The 21445-nt window shown below is 33.3% G+C and overlaps 1 long non-coding RNA gene across 1 annotated transcript in view; it reads right to left on the bottom strand.

The window, feature by feature from the left end:
- LOC133097806 (uncharacterized) overlaps window positions 1-21445 on the bottom strand; it is a 258034-nt gene that overhangs the window by 183108 nt on the left and 53481 nt on the right. The gene's annotated exons all lie outside the window — the stretch shown is intronic.

Genomic DNA, 21445 nt, shown 5'->3' with positions numbered 1-21445 from the left:
CGTTGGAAATTATAATTAGAAAGTATCATGATAAGGGGCCTTGGCTGAGTGATTTATACGCTTGTGTTTTTTGGAACTAACCATTATTGGCTCTGGCATTCTTTGTTGATGGGGACTGGGTTTAGCCTTCTTTTTGTATGGCCATCATTAGCATGAGGGTGCACGACCAGCACACAAGGGTCCGCACGCTGAGGTGCCTCTGCCCTCATGCCCCACCCCACACAATGAGTTGCTTCCTTTATCCTTCAAGAGGGTCCAGGGTAACAAGTCAGGCTTGCTTGCTTATCACTTGTACTGTCTTGAAAATCCTCTTCTAAAATACATTTTATTCTTAGGCATTTACAAGTAAATGCATTCTGCCCTCTGACCCTCAGCTAGAATTCTTCCTAAGGACCCTGAACATTGTGTGAATGTATTAGTTTGCCAGGGTTGCCATAACAAAATACCACAGACTGGGGGACTTAAACAATAGGAATTTATTTTCTCACAGTTCTGGAGGCTGGAAGTCTAAATCAAGGTGCCAAAGGGCTGGTTTCATTCTGAGCCCTGTTATATATGTAAGTGTATTTATTTATTCATTATTTTTTTTAAATTTAACATTGCTTTCACTTAGAAAGTCCCGCTTTTTATGAGCACTGCAGCATATACAGAGCAGGCTGTATTGGAATCAGTGTGCGGGTTCTACCTGGAGTCATTTGAATTCCCCTACCTGTCTCAACTACTTCCAGAACTCAGTAAGGGCTGCTGGTTGCAACTGGCAGGACTTTGAGATGCTTATTCTATTTTAGTGTTTACTTCTGAAATGCTGAGGTTTTTTAAAAGAAACTCATTAACTCCCTATGAGACCTAACCTCTCATCTCTGGCTGGTTTCTCTTATAATTGGCCTCAGTAGAAGAGTCAGCTCAGGAAACGGAGATGAAATGTGTTGAGCTCATCTGAAAACGGATATCAGTGAATCCTTTTACATTTAAGCTTCGTTAAAAATACATGAACAAATCAATTTGCCAAATAGATGACTGACTGACATGGTCTAAAGTTTGCTTAATGGGTTACATTCTGTTATGTTTCTGTAAAGAGATTTCCCAAATCTAGTTGCCTATAAAGTACTTTGTACTGAATTCTTTGTACAGATATTAGGTCAGGTTTATCTAAGCTCATCTGTAGATTAAGCCATTCATCCAACAATCTTAGAATGCTTTCCAAACTCTAAAAATGATGGGTCTAATCTGGGGATTGCTACACATATTGGAAGGAGGTTCTGGAAAAAGGTAGGAGAGTCTCAGATGCTAGAAAGATGCTATAAGTTTTAAGGATATTGTCCATCTATTATTTTAACATGAATTTTATTAAAATCATAATTTGAATTCTGAGCACAATTGAACTTAATTTGTAAATGTAAAAGTGAATTATTTTGTTTGAAATAATCTCGATTCATATTTTTCAGATCATAGTAAGAACTTTCTATTTTTAGAAGCAAAGCCAATATAAATTTAAGCCAATGTACATTTAAGCCAATGTAAAGCATTTAAATCTTTTTATAAAAAAGATAATATATTATTGTTGAATGGCAACACTGCAAAAAGGTATAAAATAATAAATAACTGGTCTCTTTTTCTTGTTGCCTTCCTCACCACAATTCCAACTTAAATCATCTCAGTTTTCTGCTCCAGAGGAAATCACTGGTAATGATTTCTATTATGCCACAACAGATATGTCCTATGCATATATATTTGTTTTGCAAATGGAATCCTCCTCAGTATAGAGTGCTATGACTTGCTTTATAAGCACACTTATAAATGTATTTATATATGCTTGCAACCTTATTTATTGGCTAAATCCCTAGATGTGTCAAATGAGATTCACATTTAAAATTTTGGGAACCAGTACCAAATTGTCCTCTATACAGCATTACACACCTATTAGAATGGCTAAAATCCAAAAAAAACTTGGCTGGTTAGGATGTAGAGCCACAGAAATTCTAATTCATTTCTGGAAGGAATGCAAAATGGTACAGCCATTTTGGAAGACAATTTGGCAGTTTCTTACAAAACTAAACATAGTCTTACCATGTGATACAATTGCATTCCTAGGCATTTACCAAAGTAATTTGAAAACTTACAAATTTATGTCCACACAAAAACCCCCATGTGACTGTTTATAGCATCTTTGATTTTTAATTGGCCACAACAAGAAGCAACCAAGACATCTCTTAATAGGTAAATGGATAAAATGTGGTACAAAAGATAAAAATAAATGAGTTAACAAGCCACAAAAAGACATGGATAACTCTTAAATGCATATTTCTAAGTGAAAGGAGCCAATCTGAAATCATACATACTGTACGATTCCAAGTACATGACAGTCTGGAAAAGGCAAAACTTCTAAAGAAAATAAAAATACAAAGAATACAAAAGAATTACAAATAATTTATGTAGACTTTCTATCAAGGAGGTGGAACTCCCAACATTGTAAGTGTGAGCTGCTCACAGTGACTTCTTTCCAAAGAGGGCAGTATGGAAATGGAATGAAAAAGAGTGATTTTACAGTGGAGTAATGTTGACAGGTCAACATTGATAGTGACAAGATATGTTCCTAGTATATACCCTTGATATGATGTGTTGAAAATGGCACTTTATCGCTGTGGTCTTCCTCCCAATACCAGTCTGATCATAAGAGAAATATCAGACAAATTCCCTTTGAGGGACATTCTACAAAATACCTGACTGGTACTCTTCAAAATTCTTAAAGCCACCAAAAGCAAGGAAAGCCTGAGAAACTGTCACATCCAAGAGAAGCCTAAAGAGACATGATGACTAAATGTAATGTGATCTCCTGGATGGGATGCTGGAACAGAAAAATGACATGAGGTAAAAACTAAGGAAATCTGAATGAAGTTTGGACCTTAAGTACTAATATTAGTTCATTAATTGTAACAAATGTACCATAGTATCATAAGTTGGGGAAACTGGGTGTGTGGGTATATAGGAACTCTGCACTATCATCACAACTTTACTGTAAATCTAAAACTGTTCTAAAATAAAAAGCTTATTTTAAAATGTACAGAAATTTATAATGCTGCCAACATTTAGGAAAGTTTCTATTTCCCCAGAACTTCTGCAACATTGACTGTCATTATTTTTTGTCTTTGCCAACTTGATAGGTTAAAAAATGATATTTCATTGACTTACTTTTTAAGCCTTTAAGTATGAATAAAATTGAGCATCATGTATTTTTTGGTCATTTTTAGTTATTTATTTTTAAATTTTTTTGGATAAACTGGCTATTCATTTTCTTAGCCCATTTCTCTACCTAGTTGGTATTTTCTTCTTTCTTCTTGGTCTGTGGCTACCCCTTGTATATCAAGGAGATTATTCTATGTGTTACCTATAAAAAAAACAACTATTTTCCTTAGTGTAACATTTGTCTTCTGACATACTGTTACAACTTATGAGGACTTGACTGACTGACACCACCTCTCCTTCTCTCTCCTACCCCACCAACCCTCCCAACTGACTTTTATCACTACTTTTAGTTCAAAATTCATTAACCTTATAACTTAAAATAATATGCTAGTTACTTTATTCTTTGTCCTATCAATATGGAGAGTAGCTTTTGACTTTATAAGACAAAAATTTTATTATCCACACTCTTCCTTTCAGTTCACCTACTGTTTCAATTCCAAAATTATATGTATTTACACACTTACATTCTATAATCATGGCTAAATTTTAAATTTATAAATCTGTTTACATTTTTATGACTACATAAATACTGTTCTCTGAAGAGCTGTGAATCACTATGATTTCATTGCCTTTCTTATACCTTTCTTGAGTTTCTAATTGCCTTGACTATCCATTATGTTTTTCCTTTTTTGTGTTCTGCTTTTTCTTTTGCATAATTTGCAATAAGTGTGTCTTTAAATTCAACCAAATTTCTGAGAGGAAGGAGTTGAGCAGCTAGCCTAAAACATTTCCTCCCTTTCCAGTAGGATATGCCTACTTGAAGGAAAGAAAGCCAATGATCTGGCTTGAGGCCTGTCCACTGGACCTATATGTAAGTAGAATAATGAGATTCCCTAGGAGGAAAATACCTAATCTATAGAATGCCCTTTGTAAGATATCTCTGGCCAAAGTATTACCTGTAGCAAATACATAGAGGATCTAAAGATTTTGAAACATGCCACATAAATGAATCAACTCTCTGGAGTATAGAATGAAAATGTTTCATAACTTAAACATTCTCTGCTATGTGAATAAGCCCACAGACCTCACTTAGAGACTCCATCTATTATTCTGGGCCAGATGTGTGTGCCCAATGTCAAAAGGAAGGACCCAGGGAACCATGATTACCCATACCCTTAAAATTGTTAGTAAAGCTTGATACTAACTGAAATCTCTGATTTGTGTGAGTTTGATTGAAAATCCAATCCTGTGTGTTAGCTCAATATACATCCACTTAAATCTTCCAAATATTCTTTGACTATAACTCCCCTCTCCCATATACTGATTTCCTTTCCAGGTGTTTCTGTCCTACTATAAAACATAATAAATTTGTTCCTGTCCTGACATAAAGAAGGCTAATTCACCAAAAGATGAATCTCCATAATATTAATTTAGTAAGTAACCAATTTGTCAAATTTACCAAATTTATCTAATTCACCTTATTTTCAAAAACATTTTAAAATATTATTTTTATTTACTGTATTGAATATTATGTTCACCTCTCGAATAGTCAAGAATAGTCTATATAATTTAAAATATATTTATTATGAAAAAGAATATGCCAGAATTCAAGGAAATTAAAGCACTTAATGTTAATTAATTTTCAGTAAGTTGAACATTACTTAAAATAATGCTATAATATTCATGTATATAATCATATAGAGAAAATATTAATATTTATCAAAACAAGTCATTAACAAATTGGAATATTTGGTTAATTCAGTGAATTTTGAACATTGATCCCTTGGTGAAGTAGTTTACAAGAAATTGATACTTAGCAAAACAGCCATTAAGTATATTGATTAGCTACAATTCTGGATATTTGCTTTGCCCTTAGTTTTATAATTAATATTGTGGAAGTCTCATGGTGAAATGCCATTTCTTATTAATGAACTTGCATTTGGCACTTGGGAATTTTAGAAATAAATGCAACTGCTAAAAGTTCATAGCATATTGCAAATAGTTATTGTTTCCAATATTATAGAAGTTAACTGTATAATTCATAACTACAACTTAAACTTTATATATTTAAATTTTTTTAAAATTCTAAATTTGAACTATACATGGGTCCATTACATTCAACAACTCATTTGAGCCTACAACTCTACCACAAAGCAATAGCTATGAATTATTCTTAAGTTAAAAATGAGAAAATTGATATTAGTAAGTTTGAACGATTTGCCCAAAGCTCTTATAGTTAGTGGCAGAACTGGAATTTCAACCTGCGTCCTCTGCATCTATGTCTAGCTTTCTGGAGAATTTCTCATGATTCATGTGCCTTTACATTATTTATTCTAAGTAACAATATTACACTAAAACATTTGCTATAATTTATTTTAATCAAGAATTTTAAATTTTACTTATTGTGGAAGCATTATGCTTACACAAATTCTGTAAAACTTATGCATATAAATAATAATAAAATAAACTCATATGTCCTCATAACAGAACTTAAGAAAAATAAGATTATATATACTCTTCCATTGCATTCCTTTAACTTCCCCTAACCAATATCCTGACTTTGAGTTAATAATTCTTATTTTTAAATTATATTTTACCATTTGTTTAGTGTCACTATTTTCCAAGTTTATATGAATATATTCATACTGTATTCTTCTATAAGGTGCTTTTTATGTAAGTGTAAGCTTTTGAGATTTACCCATGTTAATAACTGTGGCTTATTCTTTTTCACTGCTATATAGCTTTCTTTGAAATACCATATTTTGTGTTTATATTTTTTTACTGTAAATGTATACTCAGTTGTTTCTGGTTTGGGATTTTAAAATAATTATCTGTTTGCTTGCTTGTTTTTCTACTATGAACTGTGAAGATTCTTATCCATGTGGTGGGGTGCACACGTAAAAGAGTTTCTCTAAAATTTCTAGAGTGACATTTGGAGAATATGCTCAGAGTTCTTATAAAGATCATAGAAAATAACACCAGCATTTATGAATGTGACTAAATGAATCCTTATATTAGGTATATATGAACAGGAACTAGATGAGAAGCAGCAGCATTACTGTTTGAACAAATATTTCATTTGACTTTTCTGCACTCATCAGTGATAACTGACAATAACAACTAAGAACGAATGTGACAGTAATATAGAGATAGTGTGTATACATTAATGCATGTATGCAAGTCTTTTTTTACTAGTATTTATGCTTCTTCATCTTTTCTTCATGAAGAAGGCCCTTCTGTGATTTCTTGTAATTTTTCCAGTATACTGAAATCACTGAAAATAAAACCTACATGCCAAATTTTACTTTTAATAACAAAAATGTGAGCAAACTTCTTTCCCACTAACAAATGTATATTTTTGGTTAATTTAAAAAAAATGTAATGAATAGGGAACTATTCTGCCAAGGCCATTAAAAATTGAAGCTTGTGGTTATTTCTGTCATGGAAGAGTAACGACCAGTATAAACTCATCCCACTTGAGAAATGAATAATTTTCAAATTTCATTTTATTGCCAATGCAATCTCTGGTCCATCAATACATACTTACATGTTTCTTGGTTCACATAATTTCTATAATTGAAAGAAAAAGATCCAAATATATACTCTGTTTGCAGAATTATCTTTTACCATGGTGGGTTTTTGTACTGTAATGTTCTGGTACCAAGAGCACTTTTCAACAGATTGGTCTGTGAAATAAATCATAAACACACATACAATGGTCCCAAACAAAATAATGCAGCAAACTCATGACAGCTGGCCATCTGGATGCTATCAAAATCCCAAATGTATGCTATGAGATGTCCAAAGGCAGTGAAAATCCCATGAAGTAGAAAAATTATGAATTACTACAAATATATGTTATCTAGGGACTTCCCTGGTGGTCCAGTGGTTAAGAATCCACCTTCCAATGCAGGGGACGTGGGTTCAATCCCTGGTCGGGGAACTAAGATCCCACAAGCCGTGGGACAACTAAGCCTGCATGCCACAACTACTGAGGCTGCATGCTCTAGAGCCCGTGTGCTACAACTTGAGAGCCCGTGCGCTGCAATGAAAGATCCTGTGTGCCACAACTAAGACCCAACGCAGCCAAATAAATAAATATTAAAAAATATATATGTTATCTGTAATATTTCTTTACAAAAAGATATTTCAATATTTATGCATACTGATTATTTTAGGAGTACAAACATGACAAGAATAATTGCCTTTGCTATCTTAACAGTTTATTGAAGACTCTAGTGGAAAAACACTTTATCTGCCTTTCTGTCCAGAGAAAGGTAATTTATTACATAAATAATTCATGCCATCTTATGGGCATATTTTAGTAATTATTATATATAGGGAATTGTGTATGAGATCTAATTCTTAATTTCAAGGAACTTTAAACGAGGTGGGAAAATGATTCATGTACACATAAAACACATTAAAATATAACAAATAATGAACCTAATAGATCAAATATATCCCTCTGAAGTGATTTCTTTAAAAACCTGAAATACAGAAAACAAACTCGGACTTGAATTGAAATATTCAAAATTCTCTTCATTGTAGATTTCATACCCTTATAATAGGTTTATGTTGCGAAAACACCAGGTGGAAAGATAGAAAGATTTTCCAGAGTAAGCTCCCCAAACAGTATACAGATTACTTATTGCCAGAGATAATTATAATTCTTCCTTTCCTCTATCAGGATTATTCCTGGTCAGAGGAAAAGATTTGGAAAACCTAGAGAAGAATACCTTTAGGGAGGTAGAAGACCTCAGGTTTCACACATAGAAGTAGGAAGGCCATTAAAATCTGCTGGGAGTCAATATTTGTCTTATAGTTAAATTATGCTACTGACTTTTTGGAGGAGGTAAATAATCAGCTCACTCTTCCTTGAACATCTCCAATCTAAAGGAATAGGGGTAGTTTGGTGGAATAAGAACTGGATTAGGAGGCAAAAGACAATCATTTTGTTCATTTAATTAGTACTCATGACCGGCTCTATGACATGTATCTTAGTTGCTTTGTCAGTTAAATTGGAATTAAAATATCTATCCACGACGGTAGCTATGAATATTAAGGAAAGTTCTGTGAATACAAATGCCTTATATAATGCCTAAAACAAAATGTGTACCCAGTAACTATTAAAAAATATATACTGATCATGTATGAAGACTCTTTAATAAACAGGTATTCCTTTTGACCTAGAAAGTCTGCTTCTGGGGATATTTTCTAAGAACATAATCCTAAAAGAAGAAAAAAGTTTACTTACAAATATGTTTACTGAAGACATACTTCTGTTAACAAAAAAACTGGAAACAACCACAAGACCCCAAAAGAGAGAAATTATAAACTTCAGTTGATATATTATACAATCTTTAAAAATGATCTTTACCAAAAAAATCTTTACAAAGTACTTATTATAATACTATAATATTAACTTATTATTATGCTATGACATATTAAGAAATATCAGTATCAAAAGCTGGATATATAATATGACCATAAATACATGAACCAAATAGAGAGTATGCACTGAAAAAGAAAACAACAACACTGGGGATTGGGGATTGGGGATGAATACCTCAAATTGTAGTAGGAATGGGTTTTGTGTGAGGAGGTTATGGATAATTTTAATTTTTCTTCTACTTGGCTGTACTTTCCACATGCTCTATTCCAATTATTAATTACTTCTGTAATGAAAGAAGAAATGTTGGTATGTGTTTACCTTCCCAACGAACTAAGTTTCTTGAGGGCAAGTATTGTGTGATTTACTCCTTTGAATCATAAAGTACTGTCACGCCTAAATTAAGTGTTCACTAAAAATTTTCCAAGTGGCCAGTGACTGATAGCTTTTTCCCTCTTAATTTCAGTTCTTTCTAGGACATCAAAAGGGAAAAAAATGTGACTCAATCTGTTTTGTTTCTAAATCACATCCAAAAGATTCCATACACATACCAAATTATGAGGCTAAAAACTAGGCTGTTATAAACTGTTTTGAAAGGGAAATATTATAAAAGAGTCAGTTTGCTAAAGTTGTGTGAGTAATGCAGCATGTGCAAGATTTGGCCTCAACTCATACTCTGATAGCACCAGACTCCCAAAAGAAAACCACTTCTTGTCTTTTCCTCTCTTAAGGGAAGAAATATTATCTGCTTTTACTGAGGAACTAAAAGATGAGGTGAAAAAGAGTTGGTGGAGTATTTCTACTGAAAACCCTGTCCAACACTATGGTTGATAGTAATAAATGGTCTCAGAGCCTCCTATACTGGGTCCCATCTGTTCAAATGGCACCATGCCTAACTGCCAGATGGTGTACTGGCTTCACAGGGATGGAGGCGCCAAAAAGATGGTTTTAGAAGACATTGTTAATACCACCCCCTTGAATCTCCTGCCTCAGTTACAACTCACCTGTGTTGGTGCTCCTGTCACACCTCACACTGCTTTCATAATTTCTAGAAATAAGTGGTTCCAAACACTTACTATACCACTTCCTTGAGCTGCCTTACAAAAGTTGTTTCTGATCTTACAAAAGTTGAAAAAGAATACTAAAGTAGGGGAAAAAAAGGCTGAGAGTATCCAAACACTTGAAGTTGCCAACATCCACAGCAAGTGCCCGAGGGCCATTATAATCATATGATGTGTCAAACTCCATTATGTAAGGGTGGAATGTGTAGGCACCGCTTATTAAATTTAACCAGTCTCAATGAGAAGAGAGCAGCTCTGCTGCACGGGAGGACCAGTTTATAAAGTACACTCACCCGAAAGAAAAAAAGTAGTTCTAGTGACTCAAAAAACAAAACAAAAACACAATTTTTCTCAATGGAAGTAAATGGAAGAAAAGATAATTTCAAAATGTATTTATTAATGGCTTAAATATTCCTCAAAACTGTTGTGCTAAGTACACAAGAAGAAGCATAGATTCTGTCAGAGGGTAATTTTCAAAAAAAATTAGTTAAGTCTTTTACATTACAGATGTATCACTGAGTGTTAATTCATTAATTATGTGACCAGTAGGATGACAAAGTTAGTTCAGAGAACACTTGAGAAACTAGTTATATAGGCATTTAAAAACATGAACATTAATTGTCTAGGTAAGACACAAAGCTTGTTCAGGTCCAACAGGGACAATAAGACAACAACTTTCAGGGTGATCGTTTTTGTGGGAAAAAAATCTCCAAGCAACATGTAGCTTCAGAGCTATATTCTCCAGGAAAAGCAAGTAATCCAAGGGTGGACCTGTTGACAAAATGTCCCAGTATGTCACTGAAAAAAATATGCTGTTCTCTTTTTCATCTTATTTCTAAGATTAGGATAATTTTTCTTAATTCCAATGGATACATCAGAATAGAATCTTTTTGGGAGGGAGGCAGTTCTGTAGAATCATGAGAATTTTATTCAGCTACAATAGAGATGGGGTGGGTTCCCATTTCCCTGGGTTGCAATCAGTTTCCTTATAGGCAGTTAATCTCTCTCTCATTTTTTTTTTTTTTTTTTTTTGGTGGCATTCTGTCCCATGACATCCACAATCACCAAGGAGATCATTTGTATTTCATTCTGAATCCTTTTACCCCAGGATCTTTAATGACTTATTCTTATTGCAAATGTTTAGCTAGCCTCATCATACATATTATACCAAGCTAGTATAAGCATTTTCTTATGTAAATTGTGTAGAAAAAAAATATTTCCACATAAAATAAAATAGGTATTTGTTGACTGCATCCAGAGCATACATTCCTCTTTTTCTGTCATCTGCTCCACTAACTACTGCCCTCTAAGATCAAATGGGTTTGGAAGGGATCTTAAGTACTACATGGGATTCAGGCCTATATAAATCTGCCCTCCACATCTTGAACATGTGTGTGTGTGTTCCTGTGTGTTTGTACATATATGTGTTCACACATATATGAATGTATACATATGTACACACATATATACACAAATACATATACAACATATACATACATAATTGTATATGTGTATATATGTAGTCATGTACCTATTTAGATAGCAATTCTAAGATTCTGGCTTTTCACGTTTATATGAGTTAAATCATTCATTCATTCCATAATTCCATCAGGTGCTATTTTCTCAGTTAAGTAATATTCTTTCCATACAGACATTGGGCTTGATGCTGGGCATATAACTTTGAAAATAAATGGAGACAGTAAGCCTCTTTCTTGGAGCTTAAAGTCCTGAAAAACTTAAATTGAAAGCCAAATTTATCATCTATCATCTGTCTATCTACCTATCAATCTATTATCTATCTATGTATAATGTGAAAATGAAATACAGGGTGCTATGAGAATGCAAATCAGGGAAAATAAACTACTCAAAACCAAAATAGTAATTTTCCCTGAAGCAATCACAAGAAAGCTAAGAAATGACAAATAAGTAAAGTTTATCCAGGATCTCATGGGCCATGTTTGAAATAACATTGGAAATAATTAGATATAGTTTTTATATCAGAAAGCCAAAGGCTCTGTCTTCCATTGTGTTCAAGAGGACAGTGATCCCTGTGTATCTTGGCTTTCTGCAGTGAGTGATGGAAAACCCAACTCAAAATTGTTTAAGAAAAAGAGGAATTTATTGGCTCATATAATGGAACAGTGGTTTCAGATATTGCTTATTGTAGGGTTCAAATAATTTTTCTCTCTCTCAATTTTTAGGCATTGCCTGTTCGGTATTGGCTGCATTATCTAAGCCCACATGATTACAAGATAGTAGCTTATAGCCCCTGAGGTAGTGTTCTTCCAGGTTTGAATCCAGCAAAAATGACCATTCCCCATCATAAGATCTGAGATTCAAATTAGACCAGCTCAGGTCACTTCCAATCCCTGAAATAGTATCACAAAACACTAGAAAATAAAAAACATAATATTTATGCCCAACCACAAATCTATAATATTAATTATTAATATTAATATTATTACTTTTTATGGATGCATACTCTTTGATTGCTTCTCCAATATGACAATTCTGTAATATTTTCTACAGAGAATATAGAAAGCTAATTCAATGGTTTCTCTAGCACAGTTGATAACATTTTTATTATTGATAGATTAAAAATGTATCTTGGTTATATGATTTATTAGTAATATTATGTTATTTTTTACAGTTGTTGTCAAATATGTGAAAAACTCTTCAGGCTGTGCCTACCTTACCCACAACCAGCAATTAGTCCTTATTGCCAGTTCCAAAATCCCATCCTGATAGCTTTCTGGGGCTACTTTTGGTACCTCTGTTTTAACCTGTGTTTCTCTAAATACAGAGGCTGAGCCAAAGTCTTGTATGTAGGTCCTTAAGGTAGAAAATGATCTTAGAGGGCAAGAGTATGAGAAAAGGATAGTGAAAGGAAAGGACAGTAAGCCAATTGTATTGGAAACCACTACAAGGGGCCAATCACACCCTTGGGAAGCATAATTAGATAAATCTCTGAATTATCTTTTGAGAGAAGAAAGGGGAACATATTTACACTGTAGATTCCATCTTCCACTGGTCAAGGGTGACATTTGGGCATTAACATCCCATTGCACATGCTTGAGTGCCAGGTGAATCCCCAAAGGTATCCCACATCACTATGTTAGAGAAGCTCTGGGGTGGAAAGTGATAGGTAAGTACACTGTGTAGGTCCAAGAGAGGTTTTGTCAGGTTATGCCTGTGCAAAGCTGGTCAAAGCAAGTGCAGAAAAGGTTGGAGCAACAATGGCTAAAGTCAAAGTAAGGTTGAGAGGATTTGAAGAGAAACACACACACCCTATTTTCCTTTGTGGAAAAAATACTTAGCCTAGAGTTCATAAAATCGCTAATTTTGGAATATTAAAAGGCAGGCAATGTGCATAGGTATTTATATTAAAATATATATCGTATTCCAAGAATATTTTTCATCTGTGAAAAGTAATCATAATGAAATAAAATGTTTTATTCCCATCTCTCTTGGATGCATTTTCTGTATTATTGCTCCTTGTCACATATGAGGAAAGTAAGGTCCTATCTTACTCCACATAATACCATCTTAAATAAACAATTAAATAATAAAAACACAAATAAAGCTTTTCAAGGAAAAAAATTAAATTCTGAATAGAACCTAGCCAACTATTTCCATGCCTATATATTTATGGGTCTTCTTACAGCAGTATTCCATTGAAAATTCCAGTTCTCTAAACTGTAAATTTTCATACAATACTCTAAATACTTCTCTTTTGTGTGTGCTTCTAAGTCTTCTAAATTTAAAATAAAGAAAATGTAATCATCCCCAGTGGGTTAAAGATTTTTCTTAGACCTAAATGGACAATAAATTCCTAGTTGGAGAAGGTGATTTCCTGTCCTTGACTTATTTCTCAGCTGTTATAATCATTTGTAGAGCAGGTTAAGAAACACCTTTGACATTCTCCTGTGGCTTTGAGATTGCTATGTAGCTATTCATCCTCCACACAGAAATCAAATGAATGAATTACTAGCATTTAACAAAAAATGAAATCTTCATGTGAAAAAAGCTGGGAAATAGCTGGAGAGAGCAGCAGACTGTAATCTAGTTAGTAAATAATAATGCAAACCACAGTGCAATGGAAGTGAAAAGGAGAACAAATAGGTTGGCCTGATGAGATTTCATAAAACTTTTGGCACTGAACAACTGGGTAAATTTCCTTGCCTATTCATGTCATTCATATCAGCTAAAACATTTGCTATTAAGAAAAGCATGGAGAAAATGGAAACTTTCTGCAGAGAGTTCAAATAGGTTTATTTGTTATGCAATTTGTTGCTTCACCTGGCATAAAAGCATTAATTATTTCAGGACACCAGGGAACCAGGTAAATTTACCAAATTTACCTTTGTAAGTTTTTATGTACAAAATAAGTAGGAAACTTAGCACTTCTTAGAAGCCACAGATATTTTTCTCAATCTATCCAGGAATATAAATTAATACATTTGTTCTTTCAAAAACTATTTTAATTGCACAATTAATTTATGTTAATTTGGAAAATTGGGAAAAACACATGAGGAAAAAAATACTATTTGCCTATAACCTTAACACCCAAAGAGAATCACTCAACATTTGATAGTCTTCCAAACAGCCTTAATGCCTATACATGCGCACACACACACACACACACAACACACACACACATATATATATGAAAATCTCAAAACAGATCACATTACAGCTGCTGTTCTATACTTTGCCTATATGCTCCAAAAATCCTTTTGTATCAGTAAACAACAACCTTCTGTATCAGTACACATTTACTATGTGTATATACTATGTATATGTATACAACATATACACATATACACACAAACATATGCCTACATATGTGTGTATACTATTTTCAAATTTATAAGTTAAAAACTAGAAATCTACACTAACATTTCTGAATAAAAAACAGTGATCTTGTTTTTGAAATAAAAATGATTCATTCTCATTAAAAAAAATTCTTTCCAAGCAAAATTGAAAAGGACTAAAGAAAAAAAGATTAATTCCATGACCTGAAAATAACCATTGTTAACTTTGGAAAATCAAACCAAATATTTTTTAGGAATATATTCAAATAGAAGAATAGATGGATAAATGTATATACAGAAGCAACTTTAGAAAATAAGGTAATAAAATAAATATTATTTTAAATAAATGTATTTTCCTTAATTTTCCCAGAATTTACAAGCAAAAAAAAGAGCAGGTAACACTGAAGGAAATGTTGACACTTTTGAAAAACACTTTTCCACTGCAGTAGGTACTAGTTCCTAAAATATCTCTAAAATTTATAACAGCAGACTAGGTGATACAGAATGCATAAGTGATCTGGAAGATAGAATAATGGAAATCACCCAATCAGAACAGCAAAAAGAAAAACAAATTTTAAAACATGAGAACATCTTAAGGGATCTCTGGGACAACATCAAGCATACCAACATTTGCATTACAGGAGTCCCAGAAGAAGAAGAGACAGAGAAGAGGGTCAACGATGTATTTGATAACATTTTGGCTGAAAACTTCCCAAACCTGAAGAAAGAAACAGATATCCAGGTTCAGGAAGAACAGAAGGTCCCAAACAAGATGAAACCAAACAGACCCACACTAAGACATATTAAAATTAAAATGGCAAAAGTTAAAGGTATGGAGAGAATTCTAAAGGCAGCAAGAGAAAAACAAAGAGTTACATACAAGGGAACCCCCATAAGGCTATCAGCTAATTTCTCTGCAGAAACTTTGCAGGCCAGAAGGGAGTGGCACAATACATTCAAATTGCTGAAAGGGGTAAATCTGCAACCTAGGATACTCTACTCAGCAAGATTGTCATTTAGAATAGAAAGAGAGATAAAAGAACTTCACAATCAAGCAAAACTATAAGAGTTCATCAATACTAAACTTACCCTAAAAGGAATGTTAAAGTGTCTTGTCTAAGTGGAAAAGAAAAGGCTGTAACAAGAAGAATCTATAGGAAAGAAAAAATCCAGCAGTAAAGGCAAATATTTAGTAAAGGCTGAGGATCAACCACTTAAATAAGCCAGTATGAAGATTAAAAGACAAAAAAAATTATAAAATCAACTATAACTACAATAATCAGTAAAGGCATAAACATAAAGATGTAAAATATGACATCAAAACACAAAAAGTGGGGAAGAGGAGTAAAAAATGTAGATTCTTTTACAATGTGTTTGCACTCAAATGACTACTGTTTAAAACAAGTAAATATAGTTATAGGTCAACATATATAAACCCCATGGTAACCACAAATCAAAAACCTATATTAAATACACAAAAACTAGAAGGAATGGGACACAAGCATATCACTAAAGAAAATCATCAAACCACAAGGGAAGAAACTGAAAGAAGAAAATAACAAAGAACTACAAAAACAATTGGAAAACAAGTAACAAAATGACAATATGTAAATACCTAACGATAATCACTTTAAATGTCAATGGACCAAAAACTCCAATCAAAGGACATATGGTGCCTGATGGGATAAAAACACAAGACCCATCTATTAGCTGCTTACAAGAGACTCACTTCAGAGCTAAAGACACACACAGACTGAAAGTGAGGGGATGAAAAAAGATATTTCATGCAAATGGAAATGAGAAATAAGTGGGGGTAGTAACACTCATATCAGGCAAAATAAACTTTAAAACAAAGTCTATAACAAAAGAAAAGAAAAGAAGATGCATTACAGAATGATAAAGGGATCAATACAAGAAGAGGATATTATACTCGTTAACAAATATGCACCCAATACAGGAGCACCTAAATATATAAAGCAAATATTAACAGACAATAATACTATAACAATAGGGAATTTTAACACCCATTATATCAAAGAACAGTTCATCCAGAGAGAAAATAAATAAGGGAACAGTGGTCTTAAATGACACAATAGACCAGTTGAACTTGATAGATATCTACAGTACATTCCATCCAAAAACAGCAGAATACACACTCTTTTCAAGTGCACATGGAACTTTCTCCAGGATAGATCACATGCTAGGCAACAAAACAAGTCTCAACAAATTTAAGAAGACAGAAATTACATCAAGCACTTTCTCTGACCACAACGGTATGAATCTAGAAATCAATTACAAGAAGAAAAATGGAAAAGCACAAACACATGGAGACTAAAAAAACAATGGGTCATTGAAGAAATAAAAGAGGAAATCAGAAAATACCTCAAGACAAATATGAAAATGTAAACACAACTTTCCAAAATCTATGGGATGTAGCAAAAGCAGCTCTAAGAAGGAAGTTTATAGCAATACAGGTCTACTTCAAGAAACAAGAAAAATCTCAAATAAACCTAACCAGGCTTTCCTGGTGGTGCAGTGGATAAGAATCTGCCTGCCAAAGCAGGGGACACAGGTTCGATCCCTGGTCCAGGAAGATCCCACATGCCGCGGAGCAACTAAGCCCGTGCACCACAACTACTGAGCCTGCACTCTAGAGCCCACGAGCCACAGCTACTGAAGCCCACGTGCCTAGAGCCCGTGCTCTGCAACAAGAGAAGCCACCACAATGAGAAGCCCACGCACCACAACAAAGAGTAGCCCCTGCTTGCCACAACTAGAGAAAGCCCACGTGCAGCAAGGAAGACCCAATGCAGCCAAAAATAAATAAATTAATTAATTAAAATTTTGTTTAAAAAATTTTAAAAAAACCCTAACTTACTATCTAAAGGAATTAGAAAAAGAAAAAACAAAGCCCAAAGTCAGCAGTAGGAAGTAAATAATAAAGATCAGAGAGAGAATAAATAAAATAGAGACCCCCAAAATCAATAGAAAAGATCAATAAAACGAAGAGATGGCTTTTTGACAAGATAAACAAAGTTGATAAACGTTTAGCCAGGCTCATCAAGAAAAAAAAGAAAGGACCCAAATAAACAAAATAAGAAACGAAAGAGGAGAAATAACAACAGATATCACAGAGATATAAAATATCTTAAGAGAAGACTACAAACAGTTATATGTTGACATATTAGACAAACTAGAAGAAATGGATAAATTTCTAGATGCATACAACCTCCAAAGACAAAAATCAGGAAAAAATAGACAATCTGATCAGACTGATCACAAGTAGTGAGGTTGAATTTGTAATACAAAAACTCCCAGTAAACAAAAGACCAGAACCAGATGACTTCTCAGGGGAATTCTACCAAACATATAATGAAGAGATAATACTTGTCCTTCTCAAACTATTCCAAAAAAATAAAGAGGATGGAACACTCCCAAATTCATTCTGAGGCCACTATTACCCTGATACCAAAATCAGTAACAGGCCATTATCTCTGATGAATACAGATGCAAAAATTCTTAACAAAGTAATAGCAAACCAAATTCAACAATATGTAAAAAGGATCATACAGCATGATCAAGTGGGATTTATTCCAGGGATGCAAGGGTGGTTCAATATTTGCAAATCAATCAATGTGATATACTACATTAACAAAAGGAAGGCTAAAAATCATATGATAATCTCAATAGATGCCGAAAAAGCATTTGACAAGATTCAACATTCATTTGTAATAAAAATTCTCATCAAAGTTGGTACAGAGGGAACATATCGCAACATAATAAAGACCATTTATGACAAACCAACAGTTAACATCATACTCAACAGTGAAAAGCTGAAAGTCTTTCCTCTAAAATAAGGAATAAGACAAAGATGCCCATTCTCACCATTTCTATTTAACATAGTATTGGTAAGTCCTAGCCATCACAATCAGACAAGATAAAGAAAGAAGAGGCATCCAGATTTGAAGGTGAGAAATAAAACTATCACTATTTGTAGATGATATGGTTCTATGTATAAAAAACCCTAAAATCTTCACCAAAAAACCAGTACAACTAATAAATGAATACAGTAAAGTTGCAGGATACAAGATTAATACACAGAAATTGGTTGCTTTTCTATACACTAAAAATGACCTAACAGAAAGAGAAAGCAAAAAAAAAAAAAAAAAATTCCGTTTAAAATTGCATCAAAAAGAATGAAATACCTAGGAATTAAACTTAACTAAGGAGGTGAAAGACCTATACTCTGAAAACTATAAAAAACTGATGAAGAAATTTGAAAATGATACAAAAAAATGGAAAGGTACACATGTTCTTGGATTGGAAGAATTAATATTGTTAAGATGTCCATACAACTCAAAGCAATCTACAGGGTTAATGCAATTTCTATCAAAATACCCATGACATTTTTCACAGAACTGGAACACATAATTCTAAAATTTATATGGGCCCATAAAAGACCCTGAATTGCCAAACCAATCTTGAGAAAAAGAGAACAAAGCTGGAAATATCATGGTCCCTGACTTCAGACTATATTACAAAGCTACAGTAATCAAAACAGCACGGTGCTGGCACAAAAACAGACACATTGATCAATGGAACAGAATAGAGAGCCCAGAAATAAACCCACAAACTTAAGGTAAATTAATCTATGACAAAGGAGGCAGAATATACAATGGAGAAAAGACAGATTCTTCAATAAGTGGTGCTGTGAAAACTGGACAGCCACATGGAAAAGAATGAAATCAGAACTTTTTCTCACATCACATACAAAAATTAATTCAAAATGGATAGAAGACCAAAATGTAAGACCTGAAACCATAAAACTCTTAGAAGAGAATATAGGCAGAACACTCTTTAACATAAATTGTAGCAATATTTTTTTGGATCTGTCTCCTAAGGCAAAAGAAATACAACAAAAGATGAACAATTGAGACCTAATTAAACTTAAAAGCTTTTGCACAGCAAAGAAAACCATTGACAAAATGAAAAGACAACCTACTAAATGGAAGAAAATATTTGCAAATGATATGTCCTATAAGGGGTTAATATTCAAAATTTATAAACAGCTCATACAACTCAATATATTAAAAAAAAGAACAACCCAATTTTAAAAATTGGCAGAAGACCTGAATAGACATTTTTCCAAAGAAGATATACAGATGACCAACAAACACATAAAAATATTCTCAACATCGGTAAACATCAGAGAAATGCAAATCAAAACCACAATGAGGTATCATCTCACACCTATCAGAATGGCCATCATCAATAAGTCTACAAACAGCAAATGTTGGCAAGGCTGTGGCGAAAAGGCAACCCTAGTATGCTGTTGGTGGGAATGTCAATTGATACAGCCACTATGGAATATAGTATGGAGGTTCCTCAAAAAACTAAAAACTATCAATGATCCAGCAATTCCACTTCTGGATATATATCTGAAGAAAACAAAAACTCTAATTCAAAAAGATACACACACCTCAATGTTCATAGCAGCATAATTTATAATAGCCAATATATGGAAGCAAACTAAGTGTCCATCAACAAATGAATGAATATATATATATTTATGACGTTTTGTGTTGCTTGTATAAGCACCTGGCATTCAGATTTTTTTATTACAGCATAACCCAGCTTATCTTGATTAATATAACACTAACCTTTAATCCACATCTTCTCCTATTCTTAATTTTAATGTATCACTTGATAGGCTGGAGTTTATCATCTTTTTTTTTCAAGAGATCTTGACAGTTATCTTATTGCAACATCAGCCATACTTGAGAACATCAGCCAACAACAGCCATGCTTCTGTTGCCTTTATAAACTTGGTTGAGTATGTAGTTACTGGGTCAAGCTTTCTCCCATCATTTTTAGAGATTGATACCTGTCTTCTGGTTGAGTGTGAGAACATGTAATAAGTCTGAAGACAACCTTCATTTCTTCTTAGTGCATTATTTTCTTTTTCTGCCTGGATTCCTATACAACACTTTTTTAAACCATTTTGTTCAGTAATTTACAATGTTGTGAATTGTTTTTGGATGGCAGACTTGGCTTTTAAGATTTGAAAATTCCTCTCAATCTTTATTTCATGAGAGTTTTCTTATACTATAACTTGGACTATTTTTTTCTTTCCCACTAGTTTTGTTTTCATCTTCAGGATCCCATTATAATATTCCTTTTGTCCTTATTACATCTCTATCATGTTAGTAATAATCACTTTTATTTTATTCTCTTTTATTTATCTGTTACCTGTTACCATGCCTATAGTGTCTTCAGTCGTTATTCTATTTTTGTTATTTTAAGTGTGACTTTCATGTCTGGACTATTTTTATCTTATATGTTTCCACTGAATTTTTATTTTCTTTTGAGTTCTACCAGTTCATTTTACGTATTTTCTATTGTCGTATAATCTCCTCCCAGAACCTTTTCACCTGGTCTTTAAGCTCTTTTTTAAAAAGCAATCACACACACACACACACTAGAATACTATTAAGCAGAAAAAAAGAAGGAAATCCTGCCATTCGCAACAATATAGACGGACCATGAGGGCATTATGGTAAGTGAAATAAGTCAGACAGAGAAAGATATATCCTGTATGATCTCACTTACAGGTGGAATCTAAAAACATAAACAACAAAACAATCTCGTAAAAAGAGAGATCAGATTTATGGTTACCAGATATGGGGGTGGGGCAATTGAGTTAAAGTGATGAAAAGATACCAACTTCCAGTTATAAGATAAATAAGTGCTGGGGATGTCACGTACAACATGATGACATTAACATGATAGCTAACACTGCTGTATGGTATATTTGAAAATTGCTAAGAGAGTAAATCCTAAGACTTCTCTTTACAAGGGAAAAAACATTTTTTAATCTATATGAGATGATGGATGTTAACTAAACTTGTGTGGTAATCATTTCACAATATACAGAAGTCAAGTCATTACGCTGTACACCTTAAAATTATATAGTCAATCATATCTCAGTAAAACTG

Source organism: Eubalaena glacialis, chromosome 1 (assembly GCF_028564815.1).
Source record: "Eubalaena glacialis isolate mEubGla1 chromosome 1, mEubGla1.1.hap2.+ XY, whole genome shotgun sequence".
Taxonomy (NCBI): Eukaryota; Metazoa; Chordata; class Mammalia; order Artiodactyla; family Balaenidae; genus Eubalaena; species Eubalaena glacialis.
This window is presented reverse-complemented; position numbering and strand designations above follow the sequence as displayed.